The 15,090-nt window shown below is 38.0% G+C and overlaps 1 protein-coding gene across 3 annotated transcripts in view; it reads left to right on the forward strand.

Annotated features, from left to right (window-relative positions):
- LOC6567113 (protein sickie) overlaps nt 1-15,090 on the forward strand; it is a 178,903-nt gene that overhangs the window by 68,540 nt on the left and 95,273 nt on the right. The gene's annotated exons all lie outside the window — the stretch shown is intronic.

The raw sequence follows: 15,090 nt of genomic DNA on the forward strand, positions 1-15,090 counted from the left end.
GTTGTTGTTGCACAAGGGTTGCACAACTCACCGGCAATCAAAATACGTTTAATAATAACTGAGCGGACATAAATCGATGCGGTAGCTGTGAGATCTATAACATTTTAAAGGCGGTTCCTGGCAGGGGTTCGTTGGAATGAGAATAGTAGCCTTTAGGTAGCTTTTATCGTAGGAAAAGTGTGATTATTGGAAATATGGGCTGCTCTTAATATTGGGGATAACAATCAGTTAATATACCACAAACATTGCCAAGGATAAGCAAAGCGATACAGATACAAAACGAGTTAGAATAATATATTGGCGGGATAGTTCGACTAGCTGATGCCCTGAACACAGCTCATAAATGCGAAAGAAATTGAAATAAACTCGGTCTGCTTAGGATATACAAGAACTTATATTCCAAATATATAGTCTCTGCGATCGGCTGCTTATGCTGATTAAGAATATATACAAACATAAATTATCAGCTCAGAGTTGCTTTCATCTTCCAATTACTCATTTTTGCACAACTTCAGCCTTTTCAGGGTGTAAAAACGCATTGAATAAATTGACCCAGATTTCGCAAAATTTATTGCAAAAATGAAGAGCGCCTGCCTTTGCTGAAATGAAATAATTTCATGAATTGTTAACAATTTTTCTGATTTGCACTCAAGTTTTTATTTGCTTTGCATTCAATTCAGAGCTCATTCTAGCCAATTTCCCTACAATCTCAATCCGAATTCTTCTTTTAATGGAACTCACACATAATTGCTGCTTTTATGTTTTTATCTTTTTATCTAAGGCGTCTGTAGATCACTCATATGTGGCACAACTTGGTAATTAGTCAGCTGCCTTCTTATTCAGGGAATGGCAAATGGCTCGGAAAAACCCACGTCGCAGATCTTTGTCTAGAAATCTACATTTTCGCATTGGTGGGCGTTGCATTTTGTCAAATATGCTGCTGCAGCAAAAAACAGAAAGAGCGAATCTAAAACTGTTTTTCTGCTCGACAAGCGAAAACTGAGACGCACAGCTGCCGCATGTGGGTGGTAGTTGTGGCGGTGGCTGCGTCATCGGCGTCATTATCATAAAAAAAAGAAACAAAACAAAACCAAACAGCAGAAACTCTTCATCATGATCATTGAGATTTATGTTGTATGTGTTTATGCTGCTGGTTGACATTTCCGCTGCGCGAGCCTCTTCAATCAAAAGACAAGCGCGAAAAAATGTGCATCACGTACCAAAAAAATTAAAATAAAAATAAAATAATAAAAAAGAGCTGCTAAAAAGCTTGCAGAAAGTGAGCAGACGGACAATGCGACCCAAAGTGGCAGACAATAAAAATGCAAGCCAAAGCGATAAAAGATAAGGCACGTTGCACAGATTGCAGACAGCGCAGAACTCGCTTCTCTCTCTCTCTCTATCTCTCTCTCTATCTCGCCCTGCCACACAGATATTGAGGAGACTCCTCGTCTCCCTTTGCGCTGTCAATGCCATTTAATGAATGAGAGTCGCTCTGAATGACCATTGAGCAATCAGCAGAGCAACAAACGGCATTAACATTAACTTTGACTCTCAAGTGCACCTCAGAAAACCAAAGACAGAGAAAGAGACTGAGAAACAGAGAGAGAGAGAGAGAGAGAGACGGGGAAAAAGCTAGCACATCACTCGAGAGCCTGATTGAGTGGACTGCCAACTGAGCAGCGTTGTTGAGAATTAAGTTAGAGTTGTTTGCAATCGTTTAGCAGAGAACTCGACACAACAAGAAATCCTCAACATTCAGCTCAATACTTAATACTCTCATGTGAACCAAAGTTGAATAGCTCAAGTTGCTCAGTTAACTGCTTATAAATTGCCATTAATGTGAGTTGCATAAGAGTGCTCAAGAGAGGTGCAAGTAGGAAGGCACGTAAACATAATTGTACTAATAAACTTATAACTATGTACAGGCTTCAGCATTTTAGCAATTTATTTTCAACTCTTAATAAAAAAGTCGCTGAAGCTTTGATAAGATCGTTCAGGTCCAAGCCGTAGCATAATTTTTATAGCTTCTCGGTTTATAGTTTAAGAATAAACTTCTATATTTTGTACTTGCTTGGTTTTGAATGATAGCAAGTCGCTCAGAGTTGAGGTGTGTCGCTTGTCCATTAAATAAAAAAACAACAATTTCAAAGGACATCTCAAAAACTCATTTATATTGAGAGTAAATGGCAATCTGATCACTCTGTAGCATTTCCTTGACAATAAATGGAAAGCACTACTATCATTTTTATTGGAGTACAGTAAATAATAGGGTATTCTATAGTGGTCCTTTCGGAATATAAAATAATAATTATCTTGTTATTCAATTAAGATATTAAGGATTTAAAGTGACGAGTAACACAATTACTCTACACCATCAAACAATTCACAATTCAACTCAAGATCTTTATCATTTAGCATTTATTTGATGTCAGCAATATTCTTACAAATTATTTAAAACACAATTCACAACTCACAACTCAACTCAACTCAACATAAAGAATCATTTTCATACGCTAGCATTGCCCGTAAGCTCCTTGATTAATGCGGCTCATTTGGTGTTGCAACACGTAAGATTGCATTAAAATGAATGGCGCGTAATCAAATTGCTGATTGAACACATTTAACATGGGAATTGCAACATATTCGCCATATTCCCATCAAATCAACAAGGAAGAAAGCGTTGTGCGCATGCGTGCGACTGCCAAGAAAAACGTCTCTACAAACCCAAACCCAAACCCAATCACAATTCCAAACCCAAACCCAAACCCATTACCAAACCCATTCACAGTACCCAGTCCCATAGCCAATGCTCTGTGGGCAGTCACGCACTTGGCGTTCATAAATCTTGTTGGCGAGGCGTTGAAAAATTGGTTGAGAAATGGCAACTGTTGCGACTGCGCCTTTTTGTGGCAACTGCGACGACGACTTGTTGCCGCGTCTTGTGGGTTGGGTCTGAAAGCCAAACAGGCGCCCTTCTTGGCCATTGTTATGTCAGTGCTTTAGTTTCTCCTCAGCCTTCTTCTTGTTTACTTTTCGCATGGTTTCTCGGGCTGTGCTTATGACTTCATTAGCAGCCAGTCAACAAGTTTAAGGCCCTCTCGAGTGTACGCAATTAGCCACGCTTCATTGCCGACAAATCAGTTGTTCCCAGTCCTATATACGCACATATATATATATATATATATATATATATTCATATATGTACACACACATTTATGTAGTGCAGTTAGAAACTTTCATTAAGATTGACAGGAAATCATAAAATATAATTTGAGGCCTTGTACCCCGATTGGCTCGCAATGCTTAGCTAATTGAGACACGCTTCTGAGTAACCACTGTACTTGGTGTGTGCGGGCACAGAATCTGACATTTGAGAGTCTGAAGACATATTCAACTTTTGCATACATCTGAAACAATATTTTATTTGTTTCTATACAATAAATCTAAGCTTTAGTAAAATAGTATTTTTTTATTATTATTCAAATTTATATTTGAAATTTGAAGAACGTCAATATTGTCATATGTGCAATGGAACTTTAATATACCTTAAGCTTTTATCAGCATTTTTTATTTGTTATTATTGAATTAATTCTGCTGCCAAGTATTATCATCATACTATCATCATAAGTACATTTAATAAATGATATTATTTTCATCTATCAAATTTCCATTTATTGCCAAATGCTTGATTTTCACAAATTCAAAATTGTTGCATGGAAATTTGCTGATAGTCTATTCGGAAAAATAAACAGGTTTGTTTGCCCTGCAACTGTGGCATAATTTGCAAATGTTGCTTTCATTAAAGCATATTTATTTTATTGGAAATTAGTTGACTGCATTAGATCGAGTTCAGTGCATGGAACTGCAAAATAAATTCTAATTAAATTTACATGGCAATTGCAATGCAATTTTCACCACTTCCAGTTTCCACTCTTATGTTTAACAAATATTTGCCAGTTGGCAAGCTGACAGTACCGAAAACCACAAAACATTTTGATAGGGATTGGGGGTAGGGAATAGGTTGCAGGAGGGAGGTGAAAGGAAGTCAAATCTGGTTTGTCGGTTGCAGGGAGCTTCAGTTTCGAGCGATACTTGGCTGTCGAAGTCTGCTGAGGAGCTGAAAAGCTGAGGACCTGAGGAGTACTCGCTCCTGACTATACGTTGTTAATATTGACATGACAAATAAATTGGCCTACTCGTTGCGGACACTCGATGGGAGGAGGTTCGGTTGAGGGAAGGGGTGGGGACTGACAGTTGGTTAGGAAGCTATTGCGGTTGCCTGCAAGGCAAACAAACCTCAAAATAGTTTGGCAAAATTATGCATTAATGGCGTGGAGCGTAGATGGCACAAGGGGGGCAGATGTTGAGTGAGGCTTGTAGCCGATACAGTAGTCACTCGAATATTGAAATCCATATGGATTTAAATTTGCTTTTCGTTCAAAGATCTGAAATTCGAAAAATATATTATTAAAAATTTGTTACATTTCAAAAATGTAAGATTTTTATAAAAACATCAATAGTCAAAAATATTATTGGTAATCTAATAATTTCTATAGAATGATTTTATTAGATTTTTATTAATTGACAAACAAGTGAATAATAATACATTAAATGCATGTTCTATTAGAAGTTACAATTTGCAGTTTAGAGAGATAACTGTACGTGCAAATAATGCAGCTAAATTGTTGTTGACCCGGCCAACAACGGCAACAAAGGCTAATTTTGCACAGAGCCGACAAACTTTGCAACATTTGCACATGAACGTTAGCGATTACAACGACGACAGGTGCCAAAGGGCATCATCCATTGCAGAGCGCATCTAACGGCACATTCGATGGATATATATATATATATATATATATATATATACATGTACGTAAGTGTGTGTGTGTGTTTGTGTTAGCTGAGTCGACAACAACCTGGGACAATTGTTAATTGCATTTGCTAGTTGTCAACATGACCAGAGAAACGTGTAGAACATTTTTTATGACCCCCGAGGCCATCACCGGAGTTCTAGAGAGAGAGAGAGAGGAAGAGATAGGAATAGAGAGAGAGAGAGAAAGAGAGCTTGAGGCGCAGAGAGCCGGCCAATTAGCCATGTGCAAGCATGTTAACACACATACATACATTTGTATTTGCAAAGATTGTACGAATACTTTAAATCAGAACTGTGCACAGTTTTTGTTTAAATTCTTTTTCGATATTTGCACTTGACTGACAGAAACTTCTCAATTTGTGCAAACTTGTTTGTGACAGCTGCTGCTGCTGCTGTTGCTGCTGTTGCTGCTGTTATTCCCAATTCGTCCTTCATTCGGTACATCAGATTGTCATGCACTTCATCCCGACAACAACATCAACAACAACAGGCTGCATCACTCAATTTGTAGGCTTGTCTCTCCAATCTGGTAGCAAAAAAAATGTCAAATCGTTGCCTTAACAAGCTGCAACTGACGTTAACAAACTCAAATGACGTTTAAATGCTCTTCCCACTTTAAGCGGCTTCATTTCTGTTGTTTCTTTATTTATTTTTATTGTTGTCATGTTAAAATATATTAAGTTTTAGTCTTGATACACTCTGACCCATTTCTTATTTATAATAAAACTAAAAATTAAATAAAAAGCTTATGTTGAAAAATGTTACCAAATGTTGCCGCCTGCTTGCCAGTTGTATTTTCTCTGGCAGGACCGGCCAATCGTAATTTTAGCCAATTTTATTATTATTAATTTGTATGTTATTTGAATATTTAATAGTTATTGCCTCCGCTTTCGCGCTCTACGCAAGCGTTGCAAGCTTGAACACAAAGTCTTGCTACTTGTCGGCATTTCTACTAAATTGTAACGCCTACACTGCAGCTTTAAAAACAAGCCAAAAATGAAAGAACAAAATACAGCTGTATACAACATTATATATCTATATATATATATTCGTGTTGCAGTTGCCGCACGCTTGATACTGACAATTGCACATTGCGTTTTGCTGCTGCTGCTGCTGCTGCTGTTGCTGCTGCTGCGTTGCGCCTTGCGTGTTCAAGAGGAAGGCCCAACACATTGTCCAGGGTCCGGGTTCGGAGTGAGACAGACGACAGACGATGTACGACAGACGACAGACGACAGACGAACAGCTGGACAGTTGGACATGTTAACAGCAGTGACAACAAAACTGCAACGAACAAAGAACAAGAATAACAACAACGACAACAACAATAACAATAACAACGAACAACAGTCGACTGCCAAGTGTCAAAGTCAATATGCAAAAAGGTAGAGAGCCAAGTTAAATGTTGACAGTTGAGAAATGTAAGCTTCAAGGATGCATTCAGCTTCATGCGTCCGTCCGTGCGTGCGTGAGTGAGTGCGTGCGTGCGTGCGTGCGTGACATATGGCTTGAGAGTATTCTGGACAAGCAGACTATCGAGTTAATGCAAATTATAGAGGGTGGGAAAAACAATCGATAGTCATTTTGAAAAATGTGCTCAATTTTCTGGTTTGTTCTGATAATTGACGAATTTAACATTTAAACTGGACAGAAATGGTTGGATTGTTATTTAACAAGCTATCATTCTCTCTGGAATAGATTTCTGCTGGAAATTCAAATATTTTTCCCTTTTTATCTTTGATGTGAGTAGATTACATCATTTTGAAATTTGTAATTTCGATGCGCAGCTTTAATTCATTTATAAATGATCCAATTTGCACGTCACTTGATGCGAGATTAAATGAGTTTTGGTTCTTTGCCGCAAACACTGTGTTTAATCAAACTTAATCAAGTTTATTCGCTGACGTAATTGCAACATTAAATAAATATCATGTCACTTCAGTCCATATAAATATATACATATATTATGTGAGTACACATAATTGGTATCAACATTCTTAAATTATGTAAATTGCATTTATGGCAATTTTTCAAATTCTATCAAGCAAATGGAATTTGTGTGCGCGATGCGTGGTAAATGTTATTAATTTCGCATGCGTTACTTTATTATGCATAACAAACAATAATAACAACAAAGTCAATGCTTAATGTAGCTTATAATTAAATGTTTGCCGCGTGGGGCGCTTTGGGGGTGGGCGTGGCATTTTGGGCTTGAGTTTTGAGGCCCAATAGCAACGCCTAACGAATTCTGACAGCGCAATTATTTTGAACGCCGACGAATTGCTTAAATGTCATAGCCCATTATACATTTGCCTCCTTGGCTCTATCTGTATCTGATATAAAATGGCTAAGGCCGGGTCTTGCGATTTGACACACCTTCTCTAATAGCTGAAACTCTCTCGCTCAGCTGCAATGTTGGCGTGTCAAAATTAAAGCAAACGCTTGCAGCGCTCCAAAATGCAAATGCAACGCCTTTTTCAAAACTATTTCCTAAACAAAATAATAAAAATGGCAATTGCGATTGCTCAACCCAGCAGCAATCGATAGAAACCTTTGATTAGCCAATAATACCAGTTGACCCAGTTAAAACCCAACTCGCAAGACTTGGCTCAAATGTAAGCAGCAGCATTTAGTTGACATCATTTAAAATTTTTGAATCTTCGATGCACAATCAAAAATGAAATACACTATGCCAAAAAAGTGTTTTATTTTGTTAACGACTCAAAAAATTCAAAAATATATTACGTTAATTTATAAATAAAACATCAAATGAAAGTTAAATTAAAAGAAAAGAAATATTTATAAGATATCTGAGACAAATTAATATAAAATTAATATATTTCCCTTCCTTTTGTAAAAAAAAATCTTCATAATTACTGTCTTATATTTTGTCATCTTATTTTTCTACAATTCTGTAGATCAAAAATAATAAGATTCATTATTTATAAAAATTCTTAAATTTCGAAGACTAATTATTTATTTTTTAAGACTAATTAATAAGAAGAGAATCACAACACAAGTATTTTCAATTTAATATTTCCCATGAAACAAATTCTAATTTTGAAAGTACTTACCTATGAACTGCCTGCCTAACTGGGGCAGCTACCTAATTAGGTTGCTAAGCAGGCATTAATTAATCTTTGTGCCCATCTACTTATCAAATATTAGCTTCCTCAATTTGTAGCTTTCATTTCTTTAGCCATATAACGACTTCCGTTGTCGCCACTTCGAACCATTAGCAGCTCATTAGCTTGGCTTAAATGCACATCAGTGAGAAACGAGCGCAGCTGATCAAAGCAATCGTTTCGCTTATAGCCACACACAAATTTGGTAACACAAAAGGGATGGAGATAGAGAGGGGGAGTTGGGAGTTGGGAAGGGAAAGGGCTGCACCGAGTGTCAAGTTCAAGCGTCAAACCGCTGAAAACAATTGAAAATAGTTGCGCATTTCTATTTGTTGATTGATTTCGAATTTTAATTGATGGTCAGCAGTAAACGACCGAAAAACTGCTCCCCAGCTATCTTCTACTTCTACCAAACCGACACCAAAAAACAGCAGAGAAAAAATCAAAAGCAAACACAAACAAAAACAGAAACAGAAACAAAAACAACAACAGACCAGAGCAGAGCAGAGCAGAGCTAAATGAAATGCAAATAGAATGTGGCACGACGCTTTGGCTTGTCACCTGAAACCCCAGCATCGCTTGACACCTGTTCCAGCTTGTTTAGTTTCAATATTTCATTTGCTTGCACAGACCATTTGATTATTTACCTTTGTGGTTGTTGTTGTTGTTGTTGTTGGTTTTGCTGCTGTTTGCTTTATTTCCAGCAAACGCGAAAATCAACAATTCTCGATTCACGCGCCGTTGCATTTTCAGAACGGCACCTTGAAAAGTGTCTGGGAAACCGGAAGTGCATTTGAAATTCGCAGTCACCAGACCAAATATAAATTAATAGAAATATCATATTCATAAATGCAGCTTGTCAAATATTATTTTTTCATCCAATTTTTTCCCGTCCACCAACGGCTACGTGAGCGAAATGCCAGCAGAATTTATTTATTTTTCTTTTTTTTTTTTTTTTTTTGTGGGTTTTCAAATTTTGATGCCTCACACGTTTCGGTGTCTACCACTCGGAGGCATTTTTGTGGGCTCCGTTTGCCATTTTATTTATGAGCATCATAAATATATTTCTTTCTTTAGTACATTTTAAGTACGGCATGGTTCGGCTTGGATCTGCTTATGATTATCTTATACGCATTTGACAAAGCCCCATCAAACACGGGGACAATAAGCGCGGAATGAGCTGAATGCCAACAGCTGACAAATGGCACGTGTTTCTCGTTGTGACTTCTCGACAGACAAATGAGGCACATCAACCTTTGTCCATAGGCGAAAATCAGGTAATCTCTGAATAGCAGGTATTCATTTATAAAGTCAAATGTTGGCTGGCACAAGTTCATCTTAAACTTTAACTTGTAATTACTTTTGCGAAAATTCAAAGCTTGATGATCTTGAATCATACATGTTTGGCAACTTCTCAAGAACAGCCAATAAAATCCAATAAAGATAGACTGATAGTAATTGTATAGCTTGACCCTTTTTTCAGGTTTTCAGTAGGACCAAATTATGGTTTGTTTATTATTTGAGTTCGTTTTGCAGTGCATATCTCAAATTCAAGTACATTTTCGATTCTTTCAATATTCAAATAATTATTAGCCAATATTCCAGATGTAAAAACAATATTAAGAAATATTGAAAATGTAGCTAGAAATAAGAATCAATTAAGTATAAAAAAGTCGCTGTAAATAATCAGTTAATTAAATCAAATTTGGTTCGTTTTCAATTCAATAAAAATGGAATATTCAATTATTGCATTGTAATCACATTCACAATTCAATCTGAGTGCATAAAATGTAACAAGCAACTAACCAAATAACAATTCATGATTTTTTTATGCCTACAGCAGACTCCAAATGTATACATACATGTATGCTTACATAGATACATACATTTATACATTCGAATATGTATTTATTATATATATATATATATATCAAGCCTTATCAATTGTCAAAAGCGCAGTTTGTATACCCTTTTGCAGGGTGTTTTAATTTGCATATTTAAAAAAAAATACTATCTGGATCGGACTACGATATCATATTGCTTTCAAGGGGTCAGTCGGTCGGTTTTTTACATTTTTAGTGAAATATAAATGACGGTAATTTGACTCGGTTGTACAAGGGTATATAATCTTCTGTGCGACGTTGTTTGTTGCACACTTTATTTTTTTTGTCGCTATTGCTGTTTTTACAGATATTTAAAATAGAGCAACAAAATAGAAGTGGTCAAACACCCCAACAAATACATATACATATATATATATATATATATGAGCATGAAGCGAATCAGAATTGTAGCATCAATATAAATGAATGATAACAATGTGTGTGTAGGTGCGAGTGTGTAAGTGTAGCTTAAACAATGGCCAATGCATAAATAACTACAAAACCGGCGAATGCTGAAAAAATAAATTGGCATGTATATAAAAGCTTATCTAACAGATATACGGGCCATAAACTATGAGAAGCGTATGCTCATAGCTGAATATTTCCCTGCATCACCTCCAGCTCCCTCACGCCCCTGGGTGCTGCTGGTGCTGATGGTGCTGCTGGCGCTGCTGCAGATGAGCAGAGTCATAAAATATCAATTTCGTGTTACAGCTTACGCCAAAAACGAACGCAAACTTATGAGACTCAGTGTGTAGCCGGAGGTGCAGCAGTGCAATTGGAAAAATGGGAGAGTTTGATAAATATATACATATATATATATATATGTGTATATATCGATATATAAAATGAACTGAAAAGAACGCAAAACGAAATAATTGAAAAATGCATTGCAGTAAAAATGAAGCAAAATAGGATAGATTGATGAATTTCGTACAATTTGTATTGGGAAAGTGGCGAATATGAATTTAAGACCAATTCAATACATAAAAAAGTGAAGTGTGAATAGAAATATAAAAGAAGAGAATGATTAAAGTCTTTAATTTGGTTCTGATACATATTTTTAGCATTGATAACTGTTGCATATTTAAAAGACTCCCAGTTTTTCTCTGACTGTAGCTGCTTATATTTGAACGAAATGCTTCTATGCATATTTCTCGGAGTGTGGCTTATTGATAGTCCCGATTGTCATCGATATGAGTGCTGTGCTCGTTACCATATTTCATTTCATTGTCAGCTGGTTACACTTTTCTATTTTGTTAACCTGTTCTCTTTTGGCCATCAGCCTGCAATTATTTGGCAGTAGAGTTGAAAAAAGCATTGTGTAGCGTAATTGACTATAAATATTTTTAAAAATATATTCGCATATTGATGACATGAAGCAAATACTCATATTCACAATCTTTCTCTCTCTGAGTGAGTTCTTGATGAGTTGCACATGGGTATGAAATCAGATATGAAATAATATATCGAATCAATTTTGATTTTGATTTATAAATCCAATATTTGTTTTAAACTTAAAGTCCACAATGCGGCGCAACTCCTAATGCGATGCAAATTTTATTTGCAACTGATTTCTCGAACCGGCTATTCATGAAAATTAATTAGCGTAGCGCTGGCAACAACAGTGCCTGCAAAATAAATGATGCACTTATTAATTATATGCAATTTGCAATTTATGCACAGCGGCGATTACAATGGACAATTAGTGAGCTAAACGGCTGCATTCGACCTGGCCAAAATAGATGGCAAAGGCCAATAGCCCAATAGGCCAATCAGCCCACGCGTATATTTATAATTAATTTCTGTTTGCTTTCCTATGCAATTCATTTGGCTAATGGCTAACGAAGTTTGGCATCAGCTCCCTCACTGCAATAAATTTGGCCATTTTATTTGCCCTCTCCTACTCTCACTCTCCCTCTCTCTCTCTCTCTCTCTCTACCTCCCTCTGTGCATTCAGACTCCACATAATATTAGCTAGCTCGCAAATATTTTGATGCAACATGCAATTTCTTGCAATCTAAACACGCGCATCGCGGCGCAAAGGATAAAAATGAAAACAGCTTAGGGCAAATCCCCCCACCCCAAAATGAGTGAGAGGGGGGGGGGGGGTGGTGGTAAAAGAAAGTGGGCGATACTAGCGCTGCATAACTTAAGGCGTAACTAAGGCGACGACTACGACGACAACGGCGACAACGACGACAACGATGCTGGCAACCCAGAAAACCCAATTGTGTGCCAATGGCAGCAAAATGCAGCTCGTACACTACAAGAAATCGCTGTGCACAGCTTAAGCTCATTAATTTGCGCTCGAGTACAAGCTTTGAGCTGATTTGCAGTCGGACTAATGATGTTGAGTGTTGAAATGGATTCTAAGAGCAACCAAATGAGCTTCGTTAGGATTGAGCAGGCCAATAAAGATTTGAAATATGGAATTAGGCTGGTTGCAGCATTTCATTTTATTAAAGCTATAGAATAGTAAAGAAATCAAGATGTAACGGTTGTCAAGGTATCCTTGCAGATCGGAGTTAATCTGCTGACATATAAGTCTTTGATCGGATCTTGATGCAGTGCAAAGTCGGATGCATTAAGCTAAGGGAGTTCTGCGTATATAAGTCGAAATATATTGCTACTTCAACTCGGCTACTGATGGTATTCAAGTGTATATACATATTTTCACGGGGTCGGAGACAACTACCGCAATGTGTGACACATCTGAAAACGATTTTAAAATACCCTCGACAAGGTTAAACAAAATTAGTTTAAGTTGGCTAAGTTTGTGTAATAAATGCGAGTTTTTGTTGCCGATATGCTTGCTAACTCGAGTGATGAGAAGCAACCACTATAAATTTATTTATTGATCTCAGTTATTTGATATGTGATAATTACTATATTCTCCACAACACATAATCTAATATGTTGTTAAAGAATTGTAAAGCTCCTGTTTCAGCTGTGGTTTTGTTTGAACTTAATTTCGTGAATTCATTTGTCTAGAATGGTGATACACAATGCAATGAGTAAAACATAAAAACATCTTTCACAAGTCGCTTTGCATTTCTCCAAGTGTATTGTTGTAGCACGCTTGCTTGTATGCTTTCGCCTTGGCACTTTCTTCGCATTTGCCACGCCTAGTAGTAATAAGAGTAGGTGCAGGAGGTGCAGCAGCAACACACGCCGCCGCTGAAGGGGCAACAATAACAACAACAACAACAATGACAACAACATCGGCGGCACCAAGCTAATCTAAGTAAGGACGCGACAGGGTGCCGCAAGATGTGGTGCGGAGTGGAATTTGCGGCATCAACTTACAGCATGCTTGGCGCTGCGTTCAATTTGCTGGCTTATGAGCCCGCCCCACACCCCACACCTCCCACCATCCCTCCCCAACCCCACCCCTCCCACGCTGCTAACGCGGACTGAATGCCTTTTCCTCTGCGCACACATATTGGGTATGTCTTTTATATTTCTCGCTGTTCGACTTGGCAGTAAATAATAATAATAATACCTACATATTTAAATTGCCCCACTGTGAATGAGTGTGTGTCTGTGTGTGTGTGTGTGTGGGTGTCTTTGTGTGTGTAGTTGATGTTGCCTGTCCGCTGTTCCATTTCGCTTGTTTCCGTCCCCTTTCCCGTTTACCTCTCAGCTCCGCGCTGCATTTCCTGTGCCACTGATAGCCATCTCCTGTTGCTGGCGTCGCCTGCATTTTCTATTAGGACTCCCATGCAGCTTCCACTTGCCATTCAACTTGCCAACGTTCCCCCACCTCCTGCTTACTCCCTGGGTGCCTTATCAATATATTTCGCTGTGCATAGCACTTCATTGGCTATATTTATATTTATAAGTCCTTCCGTTGCCACAGTTGCCCCTAAATATCCAAGGAGAGAGAGTCTGTGCTGTAGAGACGAGTAGTGGGTGAAGCGGGAAACTTCTCTTAACTTGCAGGGGCTCACCTAAGTCTTCATATTGTACATGGGCTTTGGGCCTGTGTTTTGCTGTGGGAGACGTTCAATAAAATTTCACAGCAATCAATTTAATGCGTCGCGGCACACGCACTTTGCCAAACGGACGTTGCCAGCGCAACAAAGTAGGGGGTGGGGTGATGTGCGGTGGGTAGCCGTGGCAAAAATGGTTGCAACAATTACGCAAGTACACAGAAATCTTACTAAATATTTCAACACGGCGAATCAGAAAAATAAATTCGAGCTGACAAACGACAACTGAATTGAAGTGGAGAAGAGCAGAAGGGAGGGAAAGTGGGAGTGGAGGGTGGGTGTGGCTGGGCAGATAGCGAAGCTATAGGAAAGCCAGACAATCTTCATATTGATTGGCATTATAAAAAGAAAATGGCATTAAAGTGGAAAGCATGAGAAAAGTCAGCTGCTTTTTTGTATGTCTTATGTCATAATTAAATTTGCAGATTTCAGACTCAGAGTTAAGCTGATATTTGAATATTGTACTACAAAATAAGCTGTTAAGTTTGCAGTAATTTATTTGAATAGTTTTCGTTGTTAAATTTAATTCCCATTCTAGATTTACCATCTTAAGTTAATATGTGTCTAATGTGCCTTTTTTCAATACATATATCTATCTTTGATTATTTAAATGAATAGTTTTCGCTTTGAGAGAGACTCGTAGTTTAAATGCTTTTTTTCCACAAGAGTAAACACTTCGACACACATGTCCCGAGTTTTCAATTACATTTGCTCACTTCAATCAAATCGCAAAACGTCTTGTTGGTTTGCTTTGGGCCAACTTTATTCACTCGCCTGGCCAAATTGAACGTTGAACGCGCGTGTTGCACTTGCAACCATTCGTAAATTGAATTTACTGGCCAACTTGAACCCCCCCCCCCACACACACACACACACACTAACGTTCCAATCTAATAATGATTGCCTTGGAGTTGGACTTGCACCAGAAATCGGACTTTGGCAATTGTATTTTCAATTTCTTATCGCATTTTTGGAGATGTCGTGACTCGACGACGACAATTGTCTAGCGCTTGGCTGACTTGCTCCTGCCGGCCACCAAAGAACACTTGAAATTATTGAAATTGTTTTGCCATTTCGTTGGCAGTTGTTCCACTGCCACCGCCCCTCTACCAGCCGCTCCGCCCTGCCACTGTCTATTGCGTCCTTTGTGTGCGCTTGCTGCACTCGTCTGTGATTATCGCCCTGGAATTTTCTCATTTTGAGTGATT

The sequence above is a fragment of the Drosophila grimshawi genome, unplaced genomic scaffold, assembly GCF_018153295.1.
Source record: "Drosophila grimshawi isolate 15287-2541.00 unplaced genomic scaffold, ASM1815329v1 contig_1377, whole genome shotgun sequence".
In the NCBI taxonomy this organism is placed as follows: Eukaryota; Metazoa; Arthropoda; class Insecta; order Diptera; family Drosophilidae; genus Drosophila; species Drosophila grimshawi.